The 11,407-nt window shown below is 37.3% G+C and overlaps 1 non-coding gene across 1 annotated transcript; it reads left to right on the forward strand.

Annotated features, from left to right (window-relative positions):
- The first annotated feature begins 736 nt into the window (after positions 1 to 736).
- On the forward strand, positions 737 to 840 carry LOC113595691 (U6 spliceosomal RNA). Its single transcript, XR_003416262.1, has one exon. It is a non-coding gene; the product is annotated as a U6 spliceosomal RNA (small nuclear RNA).
- Positions 841 to 11,407: the final 10,567 nt, after the last annotated feature.

Genomic DNA, 11,407 nt, shown 5'->3' on the forward strand with positions numbered 1-11,407 from the left:
GAGGGTTTCTATGGCAACTTTGAATGTACCAACTTAATTCAGGGCTTGCAGCAGCTCGGTCACCTCCATTATTGCTCTACTCCCAGACATTCTTTAACTCGCCTGACCAGCCATGCGGTTGGGAATCCTGAGTGTCACCCAGGATAACCGCTACGACAGCTACCTAGCATTTTCTTTATTCCTGGGAAGGGGGCCAGCTTGGTGAATCAGTCTGGCTGCTGGTCTCCCTAAGAACTACTCCTGTTATTTGACTTTACAAATGGTTACTTTTATTGTTGGTCGGAGCCAGCTGTAAAAGAGCAAACTGGGTGTCAGCACCAACCAAGATTAAGAGGCAAAATGACGCTCCAGATTTTAACCAGTGCAAAGTGCAAGTTGGGAAATATCTCGTCTCCAAGCAGGAAGACTAGTTACTAATGCGAAATTTGAATGGTGCTTTCAAAATTTCACATCCAGTTTCCTTCACTTTGCTGGATTGCTTCCCTAACCTTTATATGGGACTTTGTTTCATTCCGCCGTTCCTGCTAGGCAAGAAGGATCATAGCTAGAAGGATGATAATTCCTTCTACAGACTTAATTGGTAAGCCTGAAATTGCTGTGCTGGTTGAATATGAAATTATATCCTCCTTGAAGGAAAACATAATTTAGCACTGGAGCTTTGGGTCATTTAAAGGTAAAATATCATTATGCCTATGTACAAAGGCAAAGTAAAACTTGTATCAAAAATGTTATTTTGGTGCTGGCTTCAGCAGCACATATACTAAAATTGGAATGGTACAGAGATTAGCATGGCCCTTGGGCAAGGAGGACACTCAAATTCATGAAGAGTTCCATAAAAAAAAAGGTTATTTTGGGGGCACCTGGGTGGCTCAGTCGGTTGAGCATCCGACTTTGGCTCAGGTCATGATCTCGTAGTCCGTGAGTTCGAGCCCCGTGTCAGGCTCTGGGCTGATGGCTCAGAGCCTGGAGCCTGTTTCCGATTCTGTGTCTCCCTCTCTCTCTGCCCCTCCCCCGTTCATGCTCTGTCTCTCTCTGTCCCAAAAATAAAAAAAAATAAACGTTGAAAAAAAAAAAGAGAATAATAGGTATTTCCTAACTTGAACTCCAAATTCTTCTCTCTCGCTCTCAAAAATAAACATTAAAATCTTTTTCAAATGCTATTTTTGATTAGAAAAAGAGAATAATCAGCATTTCCTAACTTGAACTCCAAATTCTTATTGTTTCACCTTAAGGAGATATTTGATTCTATATTTTACTTCTATTGTGTGTGTTATTGTAAGGGGGAAATGATGAGGATTTAATTTTTACCGAATTAGAAATAATGTGACAGTTTTTTTCCTCAAACTTCCAAAAGTTACCTTTGGACTGATAGCAAGTGGAAAAAACACTAGCCAAAACACTGAAATTTTAGAAAGTTATGAACAGTTGGGACAAGGTTATTATGACAACTTTATTATTACAGTTTTTATTTCTCCTGTAGCTGATAAAATATACACTAGTCTTTACAACTGCTAAAGAGATAGTGAAATGAAAGAACAGAGCTCTTGGTAAAACTGATTTAATTCAACTGTTGTGCTTTTGGCCACAGAGGATCCCATTTATGGTTGGTTGGCATGGATGAGACCATTTACTGTTCCTGAGTGTCCCTGTATGTCCCTGGGTAGTGGCCATCTTTGGCCCTAGGGAGCCTCAGATCATTCTTGTTTCCATTTTGTCTCTCTTTCTTTCCTGGCCTTCTTCCTGCTTCTACTCAACGAGAAGTTCCAATATGGGCCAACCACCATATTAGCATTATGCATCCAGAGCTGAATGAGCCTGAGTCTCTGCCTTCATGGAATTCTTGGTGTGGTGGGAAACAGTCACGTATCTTTATCTAACATGGCACATGTTTGTCGTTCCTGATTATCGTAGTCTGTATATTGGGGAAGCCCCAGAGGTTGAGTGTCATGTAGCTATAGTTATTATGAAGTAACCTTAACTATCTGTGGAACAGAACTCCTGAACTGTCTTTGTCAGAATATATTATCCAATATAATATTAGATACTACTTATCTGATATAATATTACATACATAATTGACCCACTAATGCCCATCCAGGAAAACTACAAGCTGCAATTACTGAGGATGCTGTAAGGTTCCACTGGCCCCGAGAATGTCTTTCCATACAGTCTTGTCTTTCCATACGGCTGGCAATTTCTATTTCCAGCATTCAAATGTCCTCTAAATGAATCTTCTTTAAGAAGCTTATCTCTTTAACCAATTTCACTTTATATTACCCAGATTACCTTTATAACACCAGCACTATGGCGTACTTCTGGTAGAAAGTTGTTAGTCTAGGGGCACCTGGGTGGCTCAGTCTGTTGAGTGTCTGACTCTTGATTTCAACTCAGGTCATGATCTCATGTTTCATGGGATTAAGCCCCACATTGGGCTCTGCACTGACAGCACAGAGCCTGCTCAGGATTCTCTCTCCCTCTCTCTCTGCCTCTCCCCCACTCACGTGTGTGTGTGTGTGTGTGTGTGTGTGTCAATAAATAAATATTAAAAAAATTGCTAGTCTAGATGCTGTTTCTCCACTTGACAAGGAGCTAATTCTCTGTTTGTAGTAGTGCCCTCTCTATTCCCAGATAAGGCAGTGAGAGTTCTTTGTTCTATATATGACAAGAGACTTTTACATTTGGATTTCTGTATCAGAAAGGCTGATGCACTAGGAAAAGGAGCATAGGCTAACCTTTAAGCTATCAACTGTTACGTGAGTTTTTTTTTAATCTTTAAGATTAAAATCTTAAGATTAAATTAATTTATTTAATCAAACCTCTTCTATCCATTGCTTTCCAACAGAAAAGAGGAAATGGGTGTGGTGGAAAGAGATCTAGGAGCCCATGGGTCGCTGAGACAATACTGGAGGGCTGGTGTCTTCACAAAGGACGGGGGGAGGGGGACTTTATGTGCCTGAGGGACACGAATAACATCACCTGGAATTTTCTCTGCTCATTCACTGCAATTCCTCCTTTAAAACACTCAAGGAACCTCATTGGGAGGAAGTTAGGTGCTGGGCTAGGCAGTTCTTTCTCTACACATCAGATTCTGGCTGTTTTGATAGTGTTTTTACGTACTTATTGTGTGCCACACATATGCTAGGCTTTGAGAATATAAAGAGGCACTAGAGATATGGTCCCTCTCTGTTTTCAAACTCTGCTTAGTGGGGGCAAGAACGTATTTGTTATTCCTCCTTATACCCTCAAAGCATAACATCGCATCTGACACTTAGTGTTTTCTACTTATTGGTGGAGACAGACCCTTAACCAGATAATTTTAATGTAAAACAGTAGGTGAGGGGGCACCTGGGTGGCTCAGTCAGTTAAGTCACCAGCCCTTGATTTCAGTTCAGGTCATGATCTCATGGTTGTGAGGAGTTGGGCTCCACATTGGGAGTGGAGCCTGCTTAAGATTCTCTCTCTCTCTCTCTCTCTCTCTCTCTCTTTCCCTCTTCCCCTCTCCCACTTGTGTGTGTGCATGCTCTCTCTTTCTCAAAAAAAAAAAAAACCACCACTACCACCACCACCAAAGAAACCCCCCAAATAAAGCAGTAGGTGAGAAAGCAATGGAAATCCTCCAAAGAGTCTCCTAACCCACTGTCGTTGAGTCCTAAAGGATCATCACATGTTAACTGGGCCAAGAAGACTGTAGAGAGCTTCCAGACAGAAGGAATGGCATGAGCAAGTTGTGGAAATCTAAAATGGCATGCCTTCTGGAATAACTGCAAGCTGCATGGTGTTAATAAAGCCAAGAGTCCCAGGTGGATCACCGAGAGAGAAAACTTGAGTGGTAAATACAGACCAGACTTGTGCCCTATGGGACACATGGAGAATCTTGGGTTTTACTCTATAGGCAATGAGAAGTCATTTCAAGGTTTTTAAGTACAAATCAATCTTCTGTATGATATTATCTCCTCCTCTGGTAATAATAATATCTAATATGTATTGAATGCCTGCTATGTACTATATACATGTCTAGGTGCTTCACATGCTTTTCCTTTTCTCATTTTGCAGAAGAGAGAACCTCTACACAGAGAGATTAAGTAACTTGCCCAAGGTCACACTTGTAAGTGTAGAGTTTGAAGTTGAATCGGGTCTTTGTCACTGTAGCCAGAGGCAGGGAGAGTCTGCAGGATTTCACAGAGAAGTGTTATAACACCATGGTTTTTTTTTTTTTTTTTTACTTGAAATGGTTTTTCTTTATAACTAACACTAGATTTTCAAAATCCTGAATCTTTAGAATATACAAGTCTTCTTTTTTCTTTCTCCATTGTTCATATGTCTGCCTTTCTTAAAGAGTACAGGGAAAACATTAATTGTGAATTCCTTTTTCTTCCAACATATATGTAAAAGTTATAGATAAGGCATTAATTGGATCACCTAACATACTGAATTTGCTTTTTGTGAATCATTTAAGGATGGAAATACCATTTGCTTCTTTCTTATGTCCCTCCAACCCAGTGGCTTCTTTACTGGAGACTCTAGGTCAGCACTCTCCAATGGAACTTTGTGTGATGATAGAAATATTCTATTATCTGTGCCATCCAATACCATATGTGTAGCTAATGAGCACTTGAAATGTGGCCAGTGTGCCTGAGGAACTAAAATTTAAATTTTATTTTAATTATTTTAAATTCAAATTTTATTTAATTTTAATTGTTTTAAATGTAAATATCCACATATGGCCAGGGGCTACTGTTTTGGACAATATAGGTATAAGACATTTCCATTACAGAAAGCTGTATTGGATAGTGTTACTCTGAAGCATCTACCTTTGTTAAGCAACAACTGGCACCTGTAATCCTAATATTACTGAAAATGAAAGCCTCCTCCATAATGACCTATTAACTTCTATCTGAGAGGCCTTGCTGATAATTTTCCAATTTTTTTCACCTTTTCAATTAGATTTTGGATCTCATCCATTGTCTCCTGGGGTAGTAAATTATTCTCTGAAAGCAAACCTCATGAGATCAGTGATTCTTCCACAAGATGTAGAAGTTTTAGAATTCTCATCCTAAAGAATCCACTAAAAAGTCCACTAGGACTAGTGTTAAAAAGAATAATAGTATTAAAAAGTGTTAAAACACATAATAGTGTTAAAAAGTATAAAATCCTTAGGGATAAGTTTAACAGAAGAAGTCCAAAATTTATATTTAAAAGTTACAAAATATTGAAAGATGTAAATAAATAGGAAAACATCTCATGCCCATGGACCGGAAGGCTTAATGTTGTTAAGATGACAATATTCCTCCAGTGAATCTGCAGATTCAAAGCCATCCCTCTCCAAATCCCAGCTGAACTCTTTGTAAAAATTGATAAACTGATTTTCAAATTTATAGGGAATTGCAAGATACCAACCAACGTCAAAATAATCCTGAAAAGAACAAAGTAAAAAGACTCACACTTCCTGATTTCAAAGCTTACTACAAAGCAGTGGTAATCAGGAAAATGTGGTACTGGCATAAGTATAGACATATGGATCAGCAGGATAGAATCAAGAATCCAGAAGTAGTTCATGTATCTACAGTCAGGTGTTCTTAAACAAGTGTGTCAAAATCATACAATGGGGAAAGAGCAATCTTTTCAACAAACGGTGCTGACACAAGTAGATAGCCCTGTCCAAAAGAATGGAGTTGGACTTATTTCACACTAGAGATAAAAATTAAATCAAACTGGATCGAAGACCTATATGTAAGGGTTAACCTATAAAACTCTTAAAGTAAATCTTTCCGACCTTAGATATGGCAAAGAATTCTTATTAATGACTCTCAAAGCACCAGCAACAAAAGAAAACAGGCAAGTTGGACTTCACCAGAATTAAAAACTTTTATGCTTCAAATACACCATCAAAAAATAAAAAGAGCCCAAAGAATGGAAGTTGTGGGAAAATTATATATCTGATAAGGGATTAGTATGTAGAATATATTAAGTAACTCCTAACTCAATAAAAAAAAAAAGCAAATAACTCAATTTAAAAATGGGCAAAGTGTCTGGATAGATATTTCTCTGAAGATATACAAGTTGTTAATAAGCACAAGAAAAGATGCTCAACATCTTTAGTCATCAGAAAAGTGTAAATCTCACCATGAAATACCACTCCAGACCCCCTAGGCTGGCTAGAATTAAAAAGTCAGATAACAACAAGTGTTGGTAAGGATGTAGAAAAAACAAGAACCCTCACATGTTGCTATTTGGAATATAAAATGTTTCAGCTGCTTTGGAAGGCAGTCTGGAAGTTCTCCAAGTGATTAAATATAGAGTTACCATATTATCCAGCAATTCCACTCCTAGATATATATTCAAGAGAAGTTGAAAAATATGTCTGCACAAAAATTTGTACACAGATATTTATAGCAGCATTACTCATAATAGCCAAAAGGTGGAGGTAAATCAACAAACAAATGGATAAACAAAATGTTTATGCAAAGTGTTTATATTGTTTATATATATTCCATTATATTCACATAATGGAATTTTATTTGACAATTAAAAAAGAATGAAGCACTGATACATGCTACAACATGGATGAACCTTAAAAATATTATGCTTGTGTGCAAGCAACCAATCACAAAAGACCATATATTGTATGATCCTATTCATTTGGAAATCCAAAATAGGTAAATACAGACAAAAAAGAGGTTGCTTAGGGCTGGGTGGGAAGGGCTGGGGGATAAGAGGTGATAGCTTACCAAAACTAAAGGAGTTCTTGACCACTAAACCAGCCCTGCAAATAATTTTAAAGAGGACTCTTTGAATGAAGAAAAGACAAAATAGAACAAACAAGACCTAAAGCAACAAAGACTAGAAAGGACCAGAGAACATCACCAGAAACACCAACTCTACAGGCAACAAAATGGCACTAATATCATATCTTTCAGTAGTCACTTTAAATGTAAATGGACTAAATGCTCCAATCAAAAGACATAGGGTATCAGAATGGACAAGAAAACAAAACCCATCTAATATGCTGCTTACAAGAGACTCATTTTAGACCTAAAAACACCTGAAGATTGAAAATAAGGGGATGGAGAACCATCTATCATGCTAATGGTCATCAAAAGAAAGCTGGAATAGCCATATTTATGTCAGACAAACTAGATTTAAAAATAAAGGCTGTAACAAGAGATGAAGAAGGGCATTATATCATAATTAAGGGGTCTATCCACCAAAAAGATCTAACAGTTGTAAATATTTATGCCCCTAACTTGAAGGTACCCAAATATACTAATCAATTAATCATAAACATAAAGACTCTCTTTGATAATAATACCATAATAGTAGGGAACTTCAACACCCCACTTACAACAATGGACAGATCATCTAAGCAGAAAATCAACATGGAAACAATGGCTTTGAATGATACACTGGGCTAGATGGACCTAACAGATATATTCAGAACATTTCATCCTAAAGCAACAGACTACAAAGTCTTCTTGAGTGTATATGGAACGTTTTCTAGAACAGATCACATACTGGGTTACAAATCAACCATCAACAAGTACAAGAAGATCAAGATCATACATGCATATTATCAGACCACAATGCTGTGAAGTTCGGAATCAACCACAAGAAAAAATTTGGAAAGACCATGGATACTTGGAGATTAAAGAACATCCTACTGATGAATAAATGGGTTAACTAAGAAATTAAAGAGGAAATTAACAAGTACATGGAAGCCAATGAAAAGTGAAAATGCAACAGTCCAAAACCTCTGGGATGCAGCAAAGGCAGTCATAAGAGAGGAGTATATGGCAATCCAGGCCTTCTTAAGGAAGGAAGGAAGGTCTCAGATACATAACCTAACCTTACACCTAAAGGAGCTAGAAAAAGAATAGCAAATAAAGCCTAAAACCAGCAGAAGAAGGGAAATAATAAAGATTAGATGAGAAATCAATGATACTGAAATTAAAAAAAAAATAATAGAACATATCAACAAAACCAGGAGCTGGTTCTTTGAAAGAATTAACAAAATTGCTAACCCCGTAGCCACACTGATCAAAATGAAAAAGGAAAGCCTCAAATAAATAAAATCACAAATAAAAGAGGAGAGATCAGAGCCAACATCACAGAAATACAAACAATAATAGAATATTATGAGCAATTATATGCCAACAAATTGGGCAATCTGGAAGAAATGGACAAATTCCTAGAAACATAAACTACCAAAACAGAAACAGGAAGAAATAGAAAATTTGAACAGACCCATAACCAGTAAAGAAGTTGAATCAGTAATCAAAAATCTCCCAGGGCTGTATGGCTTTCCAGGGGAATTCTACCAAACATCTAAAGAAGAGTTAACACCTATTCTTTTGAACCTGTTCCAAAAAAATAGATATGGAAGGAAAAATTCCAAACTCATTCCGTGAGTCCAGCATTACCTTGATTTCAAAAACAGACAAAGACCCCACTAAAAAGGATTACAGACCAATTTCCCTAATGAACATGAATGCAAAAATTCTCAACAAGATACATTGATGTAATGTATTACAACAATACATTAAAAGAATTATTCACCACAATCAAGTGGGATTTATTCCTGGGATGCAGAACTGGTTCAATATCCACAAGTAAATCGATGTGATACATCACATTAATAAAAGAAAGGATAAGAACCACATGATCCTCTCAATAAATGCAGAGAAAGCATTTGACAAAATACAGCATCCTTTCTTGACAAAAACCTCAAGAAAGTAGGGATAGAAGATCATATATGATCATAAAGATCATAAAGACCATATATGAAAGACCCACAGCTAATATCATCATCAATGGGGAAAAACTGAGAGCTTTCCCCCTAAGGTCAGGAACACAACAGGGATGTCCACTGTCACCACTGTTATCCAAAATAGTGTCAGAAGTTCTAGCCTCAGCAATCAGACAACACAAAGAAATAAAAGGCATCCAGATCAGCAAGTAGGAAGTCAAACTTTCACTCTTCACAGATGACATGATACTCTATAGAGAAAACCCGAGAGATTCCACCCCAAAACTGCCAGAACTGATCCATGAGTTCAGCAAAATCACAGGGTATAAAATCAATTCACAGAAATCGGTTGCATTTCTATACACCAATAATGAAGCAGCAGAAAGAGAAATCATGGAATGGATCCCATTTACAATTGCACCAATAACCATAAAATACCTAGGTATAAACATAACCAAAAAGGTGAAAGATTTATACACTGAAAACTATAGAAAGCATATGAAAGAAATTGAAGAAGACACAAAGAAATGGAAAAAAATTCCATGCTCATGGATTGGAAGAACAAATATTGTTAAAATGTCAATACTACCCAAAGCTATCTACATATTCAGTGCAATCCCTGTCAAAATAACACCAACATTCTTCACAGAGCTAAAAAAAAAAAAAAAAAAAAATTCTAAAATTTGTATGGAATAAGAAAAGACCCTGAATTGCCAAAATAATGTTGAGAAAGAAAACCAGGGGCTCCTGGGTGGCTCAGTTGGTTAAGCTTCCGACTTCGGTTCAGGTCATGATCTCACAGTTCATGGGTTCAAGCCCCGTATTGGGATCTGTGCTGACAGCTCAGAACCTGGAGCCTGCTTTGGACTCTGTGTCTCCCTCTCCCTCTGCCCCTCTGCTGCTCATGCTCTGTCTCTCTTTCTCAAAAATAAACATTTAAAAAAAATTAAAAAAAAAAAAAAAAAAGAAAGCCAAAGCTCGAGGCATCACAATTCTGGACTTTAAAGCTGTATTATAAGGCTGTAATCATCAAGACAGTATAGTACTGGGACAAAAACAAACACATAGATCAATGGAACAGAATAGAGAACCCAGAAGTGAACCCACAAGCGTATGGCCAATTAATCTTTGACAAAGCAGGAAAGAATATCCAGTGGATAAAGACAGTCTCTTCAGCAAGTGGTGCTGGGAAAACTGGACAGTGATATGCAGAAGAATGAATCTGGACCACTTTCTTACACCACACACAAAAATAAACTCAAAATGGATGAAAGACCTAAAGATAAGACAGAAAGCCATCAAAATCCTAGAGGAGAAAACAGGCAACAACCTCTTTGACCTCGGCCGCACTAACTTCTTACTTGACACGTCTCTGGAGGCAAGGGAAACAAAAGCAAAAATCAACTACTGGGACCTCATCAAGATAAAAAGATTCTGCACAGTGAAGGAAACAATTGGCAAAACTAAAAGGCAACCAACAGAATGGGAGAAGATATTTGCAAATGACATATAAGATGAAGGGTTAGTACCCAAAATCTATAAAGAACTTTTCAAACTCAACATGCAAAAACCAAATAATCCATTGGAAAAAATGGGCAAAAGACATGAATAGACGGTTTTCCAAAGAAGACATCCAGATGGATGTTCAACATCATTCATCATTAGGGAAATACAAATCAAAACCACAATGAGATACCACTTCACACCTGTCAGAGAGGCTAAAATTAACAACTCAGGAAACAACACATGTTGGTAAGGATGTGGAGAAAGGGGAATCCTCTTGCACTGTTGGTGGGAATGCAAACTGGTGCAGCCACTATGGAAAACAGTATGGAGGTTCCTCAAGAAATCAAAAACAGAACTACCCTATGACCCAGCAATTGCACTACAAGATATTTGTCTAAAGGGTACAAAAATGCTGATTCAAAGGGGGCACATGCACCCCAATATTTACAGCAGCACTATCAACAATAGCCAGCAGCACTATCGACAATAGCCAAAGTATGGAAAGAGCACAAATGCCCATTCACTGATGAATGGATAAAGAAGATGTGGTATATATATACAATGGAATATTACTTCACGATCAAGAAGAATGAAATCTTGCCATTTCCAATATAGTCGATGGAACTAGAATGAAATACGCTAAGCAAAATAAATCAGTCAGAGAAAGACAAATACGTGATTTCACTCATATGTGGAATTTGAGAAACATAAAAGATGAACATAGGGAAGGGAAGCAAAAATAAGCTAAAGACAGAGAAGGAGACAAACCATAAGAGATTCTTAAATACAGAGAACAAACTGAGGGTTGCTGGCAGGGTTATGGGTGGGGAGATTGGCTAACTGGGCAATGGGCATTAAGAAGGGCACTTGTTGGGATGAGCACTGGGTGTTATATGTAAGTGATGAATCACTAAATTCTATTCCTGAAATCATTATTACACTATATGTTAACTAACTTGGATTTAAATTAAAAAATAAATTAATTTTTTTAAAAAGAGTAGAAAGGGTTTTTTTTTTCAGTCCTCAAAATAACTTTTAATAAAAGGAAACAATTTTTTCCAGACTTTTTGAGCCCTGATATCCAGTTTGAGAGTGAAGTTGTCAGCACTGATTGCATTGTTCAGAATGACCATGGAGCCAAGAAAAAAAAATAGCAAC

This window comes from Acinonyx jubatus, chromosome E4 (assembly GCF_027475565.1).
Source record: "Acinonyx jubatus isolate Ajub_Pintada_27869175 chromosome E4, VMU_Ajub_asm_v1.0, whole genome shotgun sequence".
NCBI lineage: Eukaryota > Metazoa > Chordata > Mammalia > Carnivora > Felidae > Acinonyx > Acinonyx jubatus.